Genomic DNA, 14,070 nt, shown 5'->3' with positions numbered 1-14,070 from the left:
ATTAACTGGAGAGTCAAGAATGATAAGGAGGGTTATTCCTGTCCATTTTTTCCTGTGTCTGTGTATGTATGTGTATTTTGTAAGTGTGGGAATGTATGTATGTTCGAACGTGTAAATGTGTGTGTGGTGCTGGGATATCTATTTATATCAAAGTTTCCTCTTTGCTTGTTCTGGTTATGTGAAGGATGTTGGAGTCATGGACTCTTCCTTACACTGCATATCTAAACAGTTGCTAAGTCTTGTCAATTCACCTTCACAACATTATCACATCTATTCTCTTCTTCCTCCTATCATGATCAATGCCCTATTTCTGGATCCCATCATCCTTCACTTAGGGATGCAGTTGTTCTCCTTGACTCAAGAACCTTCTTTCTACAATCTTCCTTCCCCAAAATAATCATATTAAAACATGTCTGGCTCCCTTACTCCCTTATTCTGGTTCCCTTACTCGACTGAATTCCTATTGCTTCTTGTTTAAATTAATCCTCAATCTGGCATTTAAAGCCTTCCATAATCAAGTTCTCATCTATCTTCCTAGACTTATTCCTCATTACTCTGTTCCACAATTCTATGTTTTTGTCAAACTGTCCTACTTATCTCCTGGAATAAGTCTTTATTTCCTATCCATTTTATATAGGCACAAGCCCTATTAACCTTGATCTCTTAGAATTCTCAGTATTTTACAATATTTCTTTTCTATGTTATTCCATGTGATAACATTTTCCCAGTCCACATAGTTGTGGGACTTTCTCATTTCTCCTCAGTCTTTGTGCTACGTGAGCTAGTGGTGGTGGGTGTCAGAGAGAAAATTCCCTGATGTCTAGAATTCCTTTGGGGGAGAAATTTTCGCAGCAGCTGAGGATCAGGAAATTTTCTGTAACTTAGAATTTTGCAGAGACATTTTAGAGTTAGGGGAGGAAAACTTAGTATTAATACATTGTTAGTTCAGGTTTAATGTTAGGCTGAAATAAAAAATGAGTAGGCTATTCAACAGTTAACACATTACTTAGTCCTAGTGCGATCAGAATATGCAACAAAGATACAGTAGCACAAAGCTCTAGTGAATATGTCCCTTCTCATTCCCTATGGAAAAGAATCTGTTCAGCAAGACAAGATGTGGTAACTCATGGTTTTTCAGCATCCACCAAGTCTAAAGGGAGCCAACTCCATGTAGGTGAGATTTTTTATAACCCTTAATAACCAGGAAGTTAGCAAACACAGAAGTTTCCTCTTCTGTAGAATGAAAGAAATGGAAACTTGCTCCAGTGTCCTTGCTAAGAAAATCCCAAATAAGATCATGAGGAATCAGATATGACTGAAAGGACTTGATTCTATTTTCAGATTAATTTTTTTCTATTGTTTCCCATCCCTGATTCGCTTCAGACACTGAAATATTTGGAGAGATAGACATGTGTCTCAAACAATACATGGCTCAAGAACCCCTAGACATTTATTTTGAGATGACAAGAAGGAAGTACAGGTTCTTTTTCCTTTCTAAGATTTACAGAGAAGAAGAAACAAGGTCAAGCAATGCAGCATCTTAAGTGAGAGAGTAGTGAGGGGGTCTCTAACTCTCATGAAACCGGACATAATTTTTCTTCATTATCTCCTCTTGCGGTATTCTGGTACCTCCTTCTTTGCCCCTGTGATCAGCCTCCATCTTCTTTTCCCAGTTCTTGGCTGGGTTGCTTTAGTTCTTATCCTAAATCACCACTCTTATTTCTAGGTTTGGGATTATGATTCAGAGGAAGTGAGGGTTCAGTTTCCCAGTCCACAAAAATGTGTGTGTGTGTGTGTGTGTGTGTGTGTGTGTGTGTGTGTGCAAGGTCCTTTCTAGTTCCTCCCGTACTTTGAGATCTCAGAGTATGGAAGGGGAGGTTAGGCGAAGTTATATTTATGAGGCTGGAAATTTCATATCTATCTATCTATCTATATCTATATCTATATCTATATATCTACTAGGTTGTGAAAGACTTAAAGATCCAACCAAAGAAACATATATCCTTGTCATATCTCAGGCAACTCCCTAGGTCTTCTCCATTTTGAGATTGTTCTTTAGAAGAATTGCACATTGGATTACTTGCTGTCTTGGAGAAAAACTTGAAACAAGGTTTTTGCAAGGGTGAATATTGAAAGCTATCTTTGCATGCATTTTGAAAAATGAAAAGCTACTATTATTTTTCAAAAAGAGATTGCTTTTCTTGGATTAATTTCCACACTAGGAATTTCCATAGAGTAAGGAAATCATAGTGGCCAAAGACTTTAGTGACTGCATAAATACTGCTCTCTCTAAAAGTAAGAATGGATGATCTTAGTATTTTCAAAGATGCCTACTCCAGGAAACTCTTTCTACAGATACTAATTCCTCCTACCTAAGGCTACCTTCCCCATACACTATATTTATCTCATATATACTGATTTGTATATGTTATTTTCTTCCATTAGACTAAAATATCCCAAAGGGCAAATACTCTTTGCTTTTTCTTTGTAATTTCAACACTAACTACAATGCCTAGCACATTATAAGAACTTAATAAGTTGTTGATAATTGGTTGTTTCTCTTACTTACTGGTGCTTATAGTGAATAGAGAGAGCTAGATGGATTTAAGAGGATTTGGCTTCTTTCCTATTATTCCACTGATGGTATGATCTTGAGAAAATCCCTTTTCTCTCTATCTCACTGTCTTCATTTCTAACACAAGGGGGTTGAATGAGAGGATCTTGAAGGTCATTTCTATATCTAAAAGTCTAAAATTGATCTTTGTTTAATTCCATCTGTCCCTCTGAATAAATCCAAAGCCAGGAGGCTTCAGGAACATAGCCAGTGTTGGGAGAATGGCTTGGCTCAAGGGCTGACTTGGCTAAGGGTCGGTGGATAAAAAGCCGAGATCCGGTGCAAGCTTGGATTTCTTTGCCAAGTAGATGGCTCCTCCTTGCTTCTCTTCCACTGTTTCTTCATTACACCTGAAACAGCTGTTGCCAAAAGAGTCTCGTGAACCCTCTGTCCTCAGTGCTGAACTTGGGTCAGGCTAAAGGAGTCTGGAGGGAGTTATTGCCTTGATTAGATTTGAGGTATTCTATGCATCTTCCTCTTCACAGGTACTTGGGTGGATGCCTTTCATTCTATACACATCAAGGTGGGCCATCCCCACCCCCTCTAGCAGTTTTTTAACAGCTGGACTTGGGCATTTTCTGGAATAAAAACATAAAAAGCAAAGCCAAGGAATTTGCCCTCTGAAGCAAACAGCATCCAATCCATCCTGTGGACAGCTCAAGGAGGGAAAAAAAAAAAAAACACCCGACAACAACCCAATAACCCAGCTACTTGTCAGCCAGTGTGCTGCCTTGGCTAATGAATATTAGACAAATGAATTTGCCTTGTTTGAGCCTCCAAACGTCCAGGATTAAACCAATAACCTTAAAGAACATGACGTTCTGAGCCAGCAAATTAAAGGCTGTTTCCAGCCCCATTTCAGTGCCCTGTAATAACAACATCAGTCTTCTGTTCTCTCTCCCCCTTCATTCCTCCCTACAGAGTGAGCATAATAGGCAGCAGCATATCTCACCTGTTTCCCTGATTCCATTTTAGAAGAGGAAAAAGGAAAGAAAGACCTCTATTAATAAGGATAAAATTCCCCACCTCCATGGGGATAATAGAAAGCAAACCAGAGCCTAACAGACTATTGAAAGCCCATCAGCATTGGATTATGGAAGGGATTTTAGAGGGCCTTTTTCAATCCCTTCATTGTATAGAGAAGAAAATGGAGGAGAAATGGACTGCTACTGAGGGCACCTGACTTACCCAAGACCTATCAGGCTGTTTGGATTCCTATCCAGAGACTATGGCTCAAATTTCAGTATTATTTCCATTTTTTTAATCACATGGTTTTTACATTGTTATTAATCCCTATGTTTCTCATATCTCTGATTTTATTCTTTTTTCATTGTACAATAGGGTGCCTCCTTTTACTTCAATAAGAAGTTAAAGGTTATATGAAGCAAGGCAGAAACAATGAAATATAAGATTTAAATGAACATTTAATAACTTGTAAAGATCTGAGCCTTTGAAGAATTGCATTTGAGCTGGACTAGAAGAAACATAATCCTAGGAAATAGACTCACTCACTAAGTTTATCCTTGTTAATCATTTGCATAAGATGCAATAGGAATATGAGAAATGGGATAGAGTGGGGGGAGTTCACCATAATCTAATGTGAAGTGTCTCACTATCAGGAAAAATTTTTGAATAGGAGATGCTATATATTGTCCATCCGCTGCCTGGGAGGTGACAAATCTTGGAGCTGAGATGATGAGGGAGCAGAATTAAAGAACTATCTGCTAATCCTAGACTAAAAAATTCTTTCATTTCTGAAAAAAAAAACCACAATAAACTCTAGATGAAAATAGAATACTTAGCCAAGCCTGAAAGTAGGAGTTAGGGGAGGCTATAGTTGCCCATCAAAAAATGGGCCAAAAGAATCTAGTGGCTCAAGCTGTTCAGCAAAGATGTTGCACCATATGAAAAGCTAGGTGAGCAGTTGAGCAATCTGCCTGGACCAACATGTAAAGCATCGATCTCGTGCTCTGGGAAAAGACAGCCCAGAGGATAAGTGACCTTCCCAGGTCCATCTGTCAGCGAACTTATTTCATCCAGTAGAAACATTATGCCCTGAGAAGAACAACCTCAAGTAAACTACTCATCTAGTTGTCTGTGGGAAATCCTTCCAGTCTAGAAGGAGAATTACTTATCCATCACAGCTACCAACTTGCATTGAACTTTGTGATAACATTGAAGTCCTGTAATTCTAGAGCTGAGTTACCTTGACCTCATGTGTTCCCTATATCAGTGTGCTGTTGTATTTTAAGTTTGCCTCCTCTCTTCCATCCTTAGACACTGTGTATCTTTATGGGAGGTTTTTTGTTTGTTTGTTTGTTTTGTGGGGAGTGCCTTTTAATTATTATGCTTGCTATACCATTTGAGTAAATATCTTTTCTAAGAGCCAAATGAGTCTATTGACTGATTGCTAATAGGAAGTACACTAATGAGGGCTCATGGGTTACAATTTTGGGAGTAGTTACTCACAATATTACCCTGAAAAAAATAGATGTAGCTATCACTCCTATTAAGACCCAACTTGCCAGTTTGAGTGAGAATTTCAATGAATACAGAGGGGATTTTAAAATAGGCTTATAGAATTTAGAGCTGAGATCTTAAAAAAATCATTTAGTCCAGTACCCATTTTTATAGATGTAAAAAAAAAAAACCCAACAACAACAACTGAGGGTCAGAAATAATGACATGGAAGAGTAAGATCCTTTTAGGTTTAAATGAAGTACTTAATAACTTGTAAGCTGAGACTTTAAATAACTCAATTATATAAGTAGGGCTAGCAGAGACAAAGCCCTTGACCCTAGAGAGCAAACTGATTTACTAATATTGTTCCCAGTTAATTTGTCTAAGATCTAATAGAAATATGGGAAATGCAATGAATAAAGAAGCTAACCAGCATAAGCTAAGATGAAGTATCTCATCATCACAAAGAGTTTTTGAATAGGAAAGGCTATCTGTCTCCTCTGAGTCTCTGTGAAGTTCAAAGACCTTAAGTGATTTGTTCAAAGTTATATAAATAATAAGTAGCAAAATCAGAATTTGAACTGATGGCTTCTGACTTCAAATTAATTGCTCTTCTTACATTAGGAATCAAAGAAAGTTTATAAAGTAGTTAAATCCCCCAAGTTAATGGCAAAGACCCTTGGATCTCCTACCTTCTGACTGCTTCTTGGTCTCCCTCATTCTCCCACTCTTCTTTTTCTATCCTACACTAAGTACAGGAATATTGCTCCTTTATGGGAGCTGTCCCTCCCATTGCTGTCCCTTATGGCTTTATCTTGGACCCTCTTCTCTTTTCAAACTTTCTACTTTGGTGATCTTATCTTCTCTTTGGAGTTCAGTTATAGTGATGACTTGCAAATCTGTCTTTTTATAATTTTAGAATTAAAAAATGAGTATAGCCTTCCTTCAAGGACAAGCATCCTAGGATATCATTTGTTGGTAATCATCTGCTTAAGCATTTCTAGTGACGAAGAGCTCACTACTTCATTACACAGATCATTCTCTTGTTAGCTACAATTTTTAGGAAAGTCTTCCTTATTAGTGAGTGTGAAATGATATAGCACAGAGGGATGGGCATGAGATTTGGAATCAGAAGGCATAGCACTAATATCAAGTAGACATCTTATCAAGGGTAAGTCACTCAATTAATCAATTAACTTACATTAAATTCCTACTACGTGCCAGGGACTTCAATGTCACTTAACCCGAGTCTAAACTTCTTCATTTCTAACATGAAGTTATAATTCTTGTGCTATCTAAGAGTTACACATATGAGCTGATATTATGATTATAATGATTCTTTGTTACTCCTGTGTCTGGCACACTATTTTGTATACAATAATTGTCTCATAAATGTTCACTGGATTGAAAAATCGTGACCCAAAGCAAGCAATTTAACCTGGCTGAGTTTAAGTTTCTTCATCTGTAAAATGGAACTAATGATGCTTGTGTTAACCCTCCCTCATAGAGTTGTGGGGATAAAATGAGGTTGCAAAGGCAAGGTACAAAATTTAAAGCTTTACATAAATGTCAGATATACTATATTCACTTTGTCTTCACAACAGGCCTGTACCTCAGTAAAATCAACGGCAATTTATGGCAAAGATTTCCTAAATTGAGCCTTACAGAATATGCTATTTCCTTGACTAAACAGATAAAGGGGCAATAGCCTGATCTTAGAAGAGAGAAATATTTTCCATTTCACTAAAAAAAAATAACATATCATTTCTCTTTCTTTTCAAAAGTGTTGGTTTGAATATCACTCCAAAGGATAAATTCCCTTTAAATTAGCCAAAAATCCACTTCACCATTTTCTTACTCTGTTTGGAAGGGTCTTTCTTCCTTTTCTTCCCTAGCAGTTCTTACCTTCACCTATAAAGTAGGGATGATTTGAAAGGAAAAGATAATAATTTGACTGATTAAAAGATTCAGTCTCTCCTAAGAATAATTTAAAGAAAATCTTACCCAGAAGTCTCTAATGCCCATACCTGGGAATGTTGGAAGCATAAACTATATATTACAGTTTACTTTTTATAAGATTGCTTTGTGACCACAATGTACTTGATATAAATGATCTCATTTGAACCTCAAGTAGATAATATTAAACATGGTAATAGATAAGGAAACTGTAATTCAGGGAGAGTGACAGTCATTTGGCACATGAGGGGCAGAGTTGCGACTAGAACCCAAGATTCCTGGTGCCCAGTCCAGTGTATCACATCTCATTAGCTTTCATAGCAAATTATGGAAAGAATGCTGGACTTGAGAATCAAGAAGGCCGGAGAAATGATTTAATCTCTTTGAGCCTCAATATCCTCATTTACAAAATAGAAGTAACATCAATATCTATCTTACAGGATTGTTTCAAGAATCCAGTGAACTAATGCATCCAAACTTCTTGGAAACCTTGAAACACTATTTAAGTGTCAATTATTGCTTGAAGCATTGTTTCTAGAGAGCCTCTTACTGGCCACCCTTACTTTGGTCCCCAGACCTACAACTAATAATTTTGCTGTGTGGTGCATGAGGCAGAAAATATCTCCCAGAAAGTAGAAGAAAATGTCCTTTCAAGTCAACTTTTTCAGACAAAGTTAGTTGATAGTAGGGAGGATTCAAGGATATTTTCCAAGGGGGGAGAAAGTTATTTTAGGGGATGCAGAGAGCCTCATACTCTGCAACCCATGAGCAGAGATAGTATTATCCTATGCTATGCATACTTCTACTATGCAAAGTTCAATTGTTTGCTGCTGAAGGAGTCTGAGTGCTATCAGTGTCCATCTAAACACTGACACCCCAGGGTATTAATGGTCCCATCCTACTTCTGCCTCTATTACTTCCAATTCAATTCAACTCAAATATTTATGAAGCACATACCATGTCTAAGGCACTTGGTGCTGGAACAAAATTCATACCCTTTCTTTTTTTTGGGGGGGTGAGGGTTATTAAAGCTTTTTATTTTCAAAACATATGCATAGATAATTTTCAACATTCACCCTTTCAAAACCTTGCAATCCATTTTTTTTCTCTTCCTTCCCCCCCTCCCCTTTCCTTAGACAGCAGGTAATCCAATATATGTTAAACATATGCACTTCTTCTATACATATTTCTACAATTATCATACTGAACAAGAAAAAGCATAGCAAAAAGGGAAAAAAATGAGAAAGAAAACAAAATGAAAGCAAACACCAACAAAAAGAGTGAAGATTCCATGTTGTGATCCACACTCAGTTCCCACATTCCTATTTCTGGGTACAGATGGCTCTCTTCCTCACAAGAGAATAGGAATTGGCTTAAGTCATTTCATTGTTGAAGGAGTCATATTTTGGCTCTCTTCAACAATGAGATGATTCAAACCAGTGCCACTTGTTCAGTGATGAAGAGAGCCATCTACCTCCAGAGGGAGAGCCATGGGAACAGAGTGGGGATCACAACACAGCATTTTCACTTTCTGTTGTTGTTTGTTTGCATTTTGTTTTCTTTCTCAGTTTTTTTCCTTCCTTCTTGATCTGATTTTTTTGTGCAGCAAGATAACTACATAAATATGTATACATATATTGGATTTAACATATATTTTAACATATTTAACTTGTATTGTACTACCTGCCAATTAGGGGAGAGAATGGATGGGGAAAAAGAGGGGAAAATTTGGAACACAAGATTTTGCAAGGGTCAATGTTGAAAAATCAACCATGCATATGTTTTTTTTTTAAAGCTTTAATAAAAAAAAGAAAGAAAAGAGACATGTTCATCAGAATTGATCACTACATAATCTTGTTGTTGCCATGTACAATGATCTCCTGATTCTGCTGACTTCACTCAGCATCAGTTCATGTAAGTCTCTCCAAACCTCTCTGAAATCATCCTGCTGATTATTTCTTATAGAACAATAATATTCCATAGCATTCATATACCATAACTTGTTCAGTTATTCTCCAACTGATGGGCATCCACTCACTTTCCAGTTTCTAGCCACCACAAAAAGGGCTGTCACAAACATTTTTGCACATGTGGGTCCCTTTCTCTCCTTTATGATCTCTTTGGGATATAAACCCAGTAGAGACACTACAAAGGCAATGGACACTTTGATAGCCCTTGGGCATAGTTTCAAACTGCTCTCCAGAATATACCTTTTCTTTAGAGATGTTACATGAGTACATTTGGCTATATAGTGATGTATTCACAAATATTCTTCATTTTCTCCCATATGTATACCTAGACACAAGCTGTCTGCCAGAGAAACCTAGTGGCAAATGGATGGATCTGTGGAATAAAACTGGCTTATCTACTAAGGGGGAGTCCACAGAGGTCCCCAGTTTTGAGGGTGAACTGGAGAGATGAGTAGACTCAACTATTGGGCACATCTGAAGCTCCCCTGTCTATGTTGGTACCCTTTATTCCAAGACAGAGAAGTGTTATGGAGGAGCAGAGATACCCTTAAGATTACCAGCCCTCCCATTTCTCCTCCCCTCTGAGCCTGTCCTCTGCTCCTAAGGCTAGACAACACCAGGCATCTTAATGAATGCCTAGAAGAGAAGAGCTAATTAATATTTAATAAAGCATCCACTGTAATATTAGCAAGCTACAGACTATAAGGAGAGTCTTAATTTGTACAATGGGGTACCTCTAGCTGTGTTTGCAATTAGGGACACTTTACATATTAAAATCAGGATAACTGCTGGCCCCTGTGCCTTGAATTTCAAGGAACCTTAGGAGTTAACATGAAGCAGTAGCTGCATCAGATTAGTTTGATGTTAACAGGTGGCAGACCAGAATGGCATCTTTCCTCATCAGAAAACACTGCACTGATACCTGTTGCTGCAGGGCATATTTCTGACTGGATAAGCCCAGATAAGAAAAAGGATTAAACAGGAGCAATGTTGTATAACCCCCTGCTTTTCTCCTAAAATTCTCCTAAAGACCCAATTATTGCTTAATTAGCTACACTTCTAGAGCAATTTAATCATGTTCTTACCCTGTGACAGCACCTTCAATGGCATCCATTGCTGGCAAAATATGGTCAAAATTCGTTTCTCTGACCTTCAGGGCTCACAATCTAGCCCAAATAGCCTCATACATAGAAATAGAGATTCATGGGATCTCAGAGACTTTCAGAGCTAGAAGGGATCGTAAAAAATATCTAATACAACTAATTCATTTAAAGATTAAGAAACTAATAGTGAGGTCCAAAATGATTAAGTTGCCAGCCCAAAGTTACATAGCTATTGATTGGTGGAACTGAGACCAATGTGGGTTGTTAGTCTCTCAACATAATGTTCTTTCCTTTGTACCTATTTGCATCCTTATCTCCCATTCTGGAGGAATTGCTTGGCTTAATGGATAGAGAGCATATTCAGGAAAGACTGGAAGATGTGTATTTAAGACCTGCTTCTGACTTTCCCCATTTAACTTCTCAATGCTCTAGGCAGTTCTCGAAGATTACAAAATGGTAGAATTAGTTGCCAACTTGGATTGATAGACATTTTCTGGGCATTTCCCTATGCAATGAAACCACAGATTTGTTCTCATCCTTATCTTCCACTATGCCCCTAGTAATATCTTGTGCCCTAGTAAACCTGGATTATGTTCTTTTGAAAATGTCAACACTTCTTCACCTCTTTACCTTTGTTATTGCTATTTCTGCCACTTTTGCCACTAGATTTCATTTGAATCCAATTTTCTTTTATTCCTTAATGACAAACAGTGAAAAACTGTAGGGTTGAGTTGACTGGCTGTACCCAGGAAAGTTTCACAGATTTGGAACTAGACAAAACTTTAAAAATCTTCAAATCAAAATTTCCTATTTTTTAGATGCAGAAACTAAGAGCCAGAAATAAAGTGACTTGCCTTGATCATAAAGCTACTATCAGAGGTGACGTGTTTGGGACAACAGTTTGTGGTGATTAAAATAATTTTGTGAGACAAAGTTTGGGGCAAATTATAATCGATTTTATCAATCACAATCAGCAAGAGATTGACAAAACTAGTCCTTATCCTTTAGTTCATCAAAAAGATCTAATGGCTTCTTCAGGTTTTTATTGGGACAAGAGGTGATCCTTCAAACAGCAATCACTTTTAATTGTTAATACAATAGGAGGTAAATTGTATTTTAAGGGGCTGAGACGGACATCATGTCATCTTTGAACAAAGAATTTCTCTCTATACCAGACTATCCTAAATCTTGGTCTATCTATTCAAAGAAGACATGTCTCACACATCCCTGAGCAGAACCCAATAGCCGTTTCATCATGGTGGGGTCTTGGTTCAATCTCATTATCAGCAATGTCCTTCTACAGCCTGAATTCAAAATCAAAACTTGGAAAGAAGAAGAGAAATCTGGGTTTTCCCAAATTATTGATTGTTAGGAATCATTCCCCTCAAGCTGAAAAGCTTTTCCCTCATGTGGGCCATGTGTAACCACCCATGCAAGCCAAAGTTTCCCTCTTAGGCCTCATCCAATGTTCCTTCCCCATCTCCCAGCCCAATCATACAGAATCACATATAGAAGGACAGCCCTCTCCTAAGCCTGCAAAATGTTTAAACAACATTTCCTTTGTATTCTTTGGCCTCATATTTTTTTTTAGTAACATATCAAACATATGAGGTAGATTGATACTTGAATAATGACTGTAATATAAGAAGACAGATCTCCATATCCATAAGATACAGAATAGATATGAATAGAACATAGGAATTAGGAGAACAGGAAATTCACATGTGGCACTTACTAGCAGAGTAACTCTGAGTAAGTAACTCCAGTCCTATTTGTCTCAATTTGTTCATCAATAAAATTATACTTCACTTACCTTGCAGGGTTGTGGTGAGAATGCTGCAAATTTTAAGGCATTATATTGATATGAGCTATTGACAAAACTGCATTCAGACTTTCTCATAATGAAAAAGGAATACTCTGATTGTTCAGTTTATTAAAATAAAGAAGCCCATGGAATTATGAGAAAGATATAGTGGAAAGAATAGTGAATGTGGACTTAGAGGACTTGGAGGAAATTGGAACTCAGTTTCCTTATCTGTTAAATTGAGAAGATTGGACAAGACCAAGGATTCTTAACTTTCTTGTGTGTCTTGGATTGCTTTAGTAATCTGGTAAAATCTAAGAAGTGCTTCACAGAATCATGTTTTTGATGCATTGATTATAAAGGAAAGCAATTCTATTGAAATAGTTATTAAAATATTTTTAAAAAATTCTTCTCAAGAATTTTTTCTACTAATAGTGATCTTAAAGCCACTTTTTAGATCTGAACCCTATGATTTCCTGGCTTTCAAGGCAGTAAGGATATGATTTCAGGTGTCAGGAGAAGACATTCATGAGGGGGAAATAGTACATGGAGTGGGAAAGAGAACAAATCAAATCTCTTCATTCTGGATTTGCACAAGTTAATTGGGAAGGGTGTGTGGCAGAGCAGAAAAATACATAGGACTTGTTATCAGAAAGATCTGACTTCAGGGATATGCTGGGAAATATTTAACAACCAACTCTTGAAGGATAAACTTGTAAATTTAATGTTTCTTATTATTTTCGCATGTTTTCTTAAATCTAGACAATCAGCAAAACAATAAATCAGGCCCTGATTTGTAGTGTATGCAAATTTTGAAGTGTGAATGTTCACATTCAAAATTTAACAATAAACTCTTGTGGCTGGCAGCAACTGCTAGGTAAGTTCAAATCTTTTTAGAACTTACTGACTATATCTCCCTGGGCAACTCATATAACTTGGCTGAGCCTCTGTTTCCACATTTGTAAAGTGGGGTCAGAGATACCTCACAGGTATATTGTGAGATTCAAAATGAGCTAATACATAGAAAGTGTTCTATAGACATGGAAGAAACATATAGATTTTAGTTACCACTACCACCAAGGGTTAGTGGATGGAAGAAAACAAAAGAGGGAGATTGGAATTGGGAAAGTAGGTTTAACTCAAACTTCAAGACACTTATTGCCTATGTGATGCTGGACAATTTATTTTACCTCTTCCTGAATAAATTTCTTGATTTGTACAATGAAGGCAAGCCTTCACTCCCTATCTCTTACCTCTTTCTTTGCTCCATTGAAGCTCCTTCTGAAAAGCATGGTGATGGGAGCTGGGACATGTTTTTTCAAGCTATTCTGAACAAGGGGAATGGAATAAAAAGACTAGCAAAAAAATGGAATGTCATTTCCCCATACTGGCTCTATTCCAAGCCCAGATGACCCCAATATGAACATCTCTGGCCTCCACTGATGCTGAAGGGAAATATGAAACCAAATTATAACTCTTGTCTTCTTGGATAAAAAGTTATGGCTTCTCTAAAATGATTCTTTGAAAAATGAGATTTTAAAAAATATTATAATGACTAATGAACTATGAAAGTCCTTTCCCAACAATACTGTAGGATTCAGAAAAGACTTTCCTATTTGAAGATTTAGGACAAAGACCTGCTCAGAGCCAGGGAAATGCCTAAATGACTCCCTAAGTTCTTTCCTAATCATTGTAGACTCTGGACACTCTGGTTTCCCTCTTTCACCATCTGCCTGCCTTTCTTCCTACCTATTTTTTTGTCTCTAGCCCTGTGCTCTGCACATCAGGTTCTCAATAAATATTAAACAATCAATCCATCAAACTGTGTGGCATTTCCAGAGTAGTGTTGCCCCAGTTCTAACCTTGTCTGCTCAGTCTCACTACACCCTGATGTGAAGCAAGGCTCCTTCCTGGTTCTTCCAAAGATGTGCATTAGGTCTGCAGGCTTTCCTTCCCAGCGTACATCCCTGCCAGCTGTGCAGATACATTGGGAGCAGACAGGACATGACATTGGTGCACCCCGGATGGAGCCATGAAATGTGAGGTAGAGAGCAGAATCACTCCAAACAGTGGTTCTTAACTTGAATCCACAGTATCTCTCCAATCTTCCCCCCCCCCCCCCGGCCCATCCATGGATATATTTCAGAGAGTACATACACATGG

The sequence above is a fragment of the Antechinus flavipes genome, chromosome 2 (genome assembly GCF_016432865.1).
Source record: "Antechinus flavipes isolate AdamAnt ecotype Samford, QLD, Australia chromosome 2, AdamAnt_v2, whole genome shotgun sequence".
In the NCBI taxonomy this organism is placed as follows: Eukaryota; Metazoa; Chordata; class Mammalia; order Dasyuromorphia; family Dasyuridae; genus Antechinus; species Antechinus flavipes.
This window is presented reverse-complemented; position numbering follows the sequence as displayed.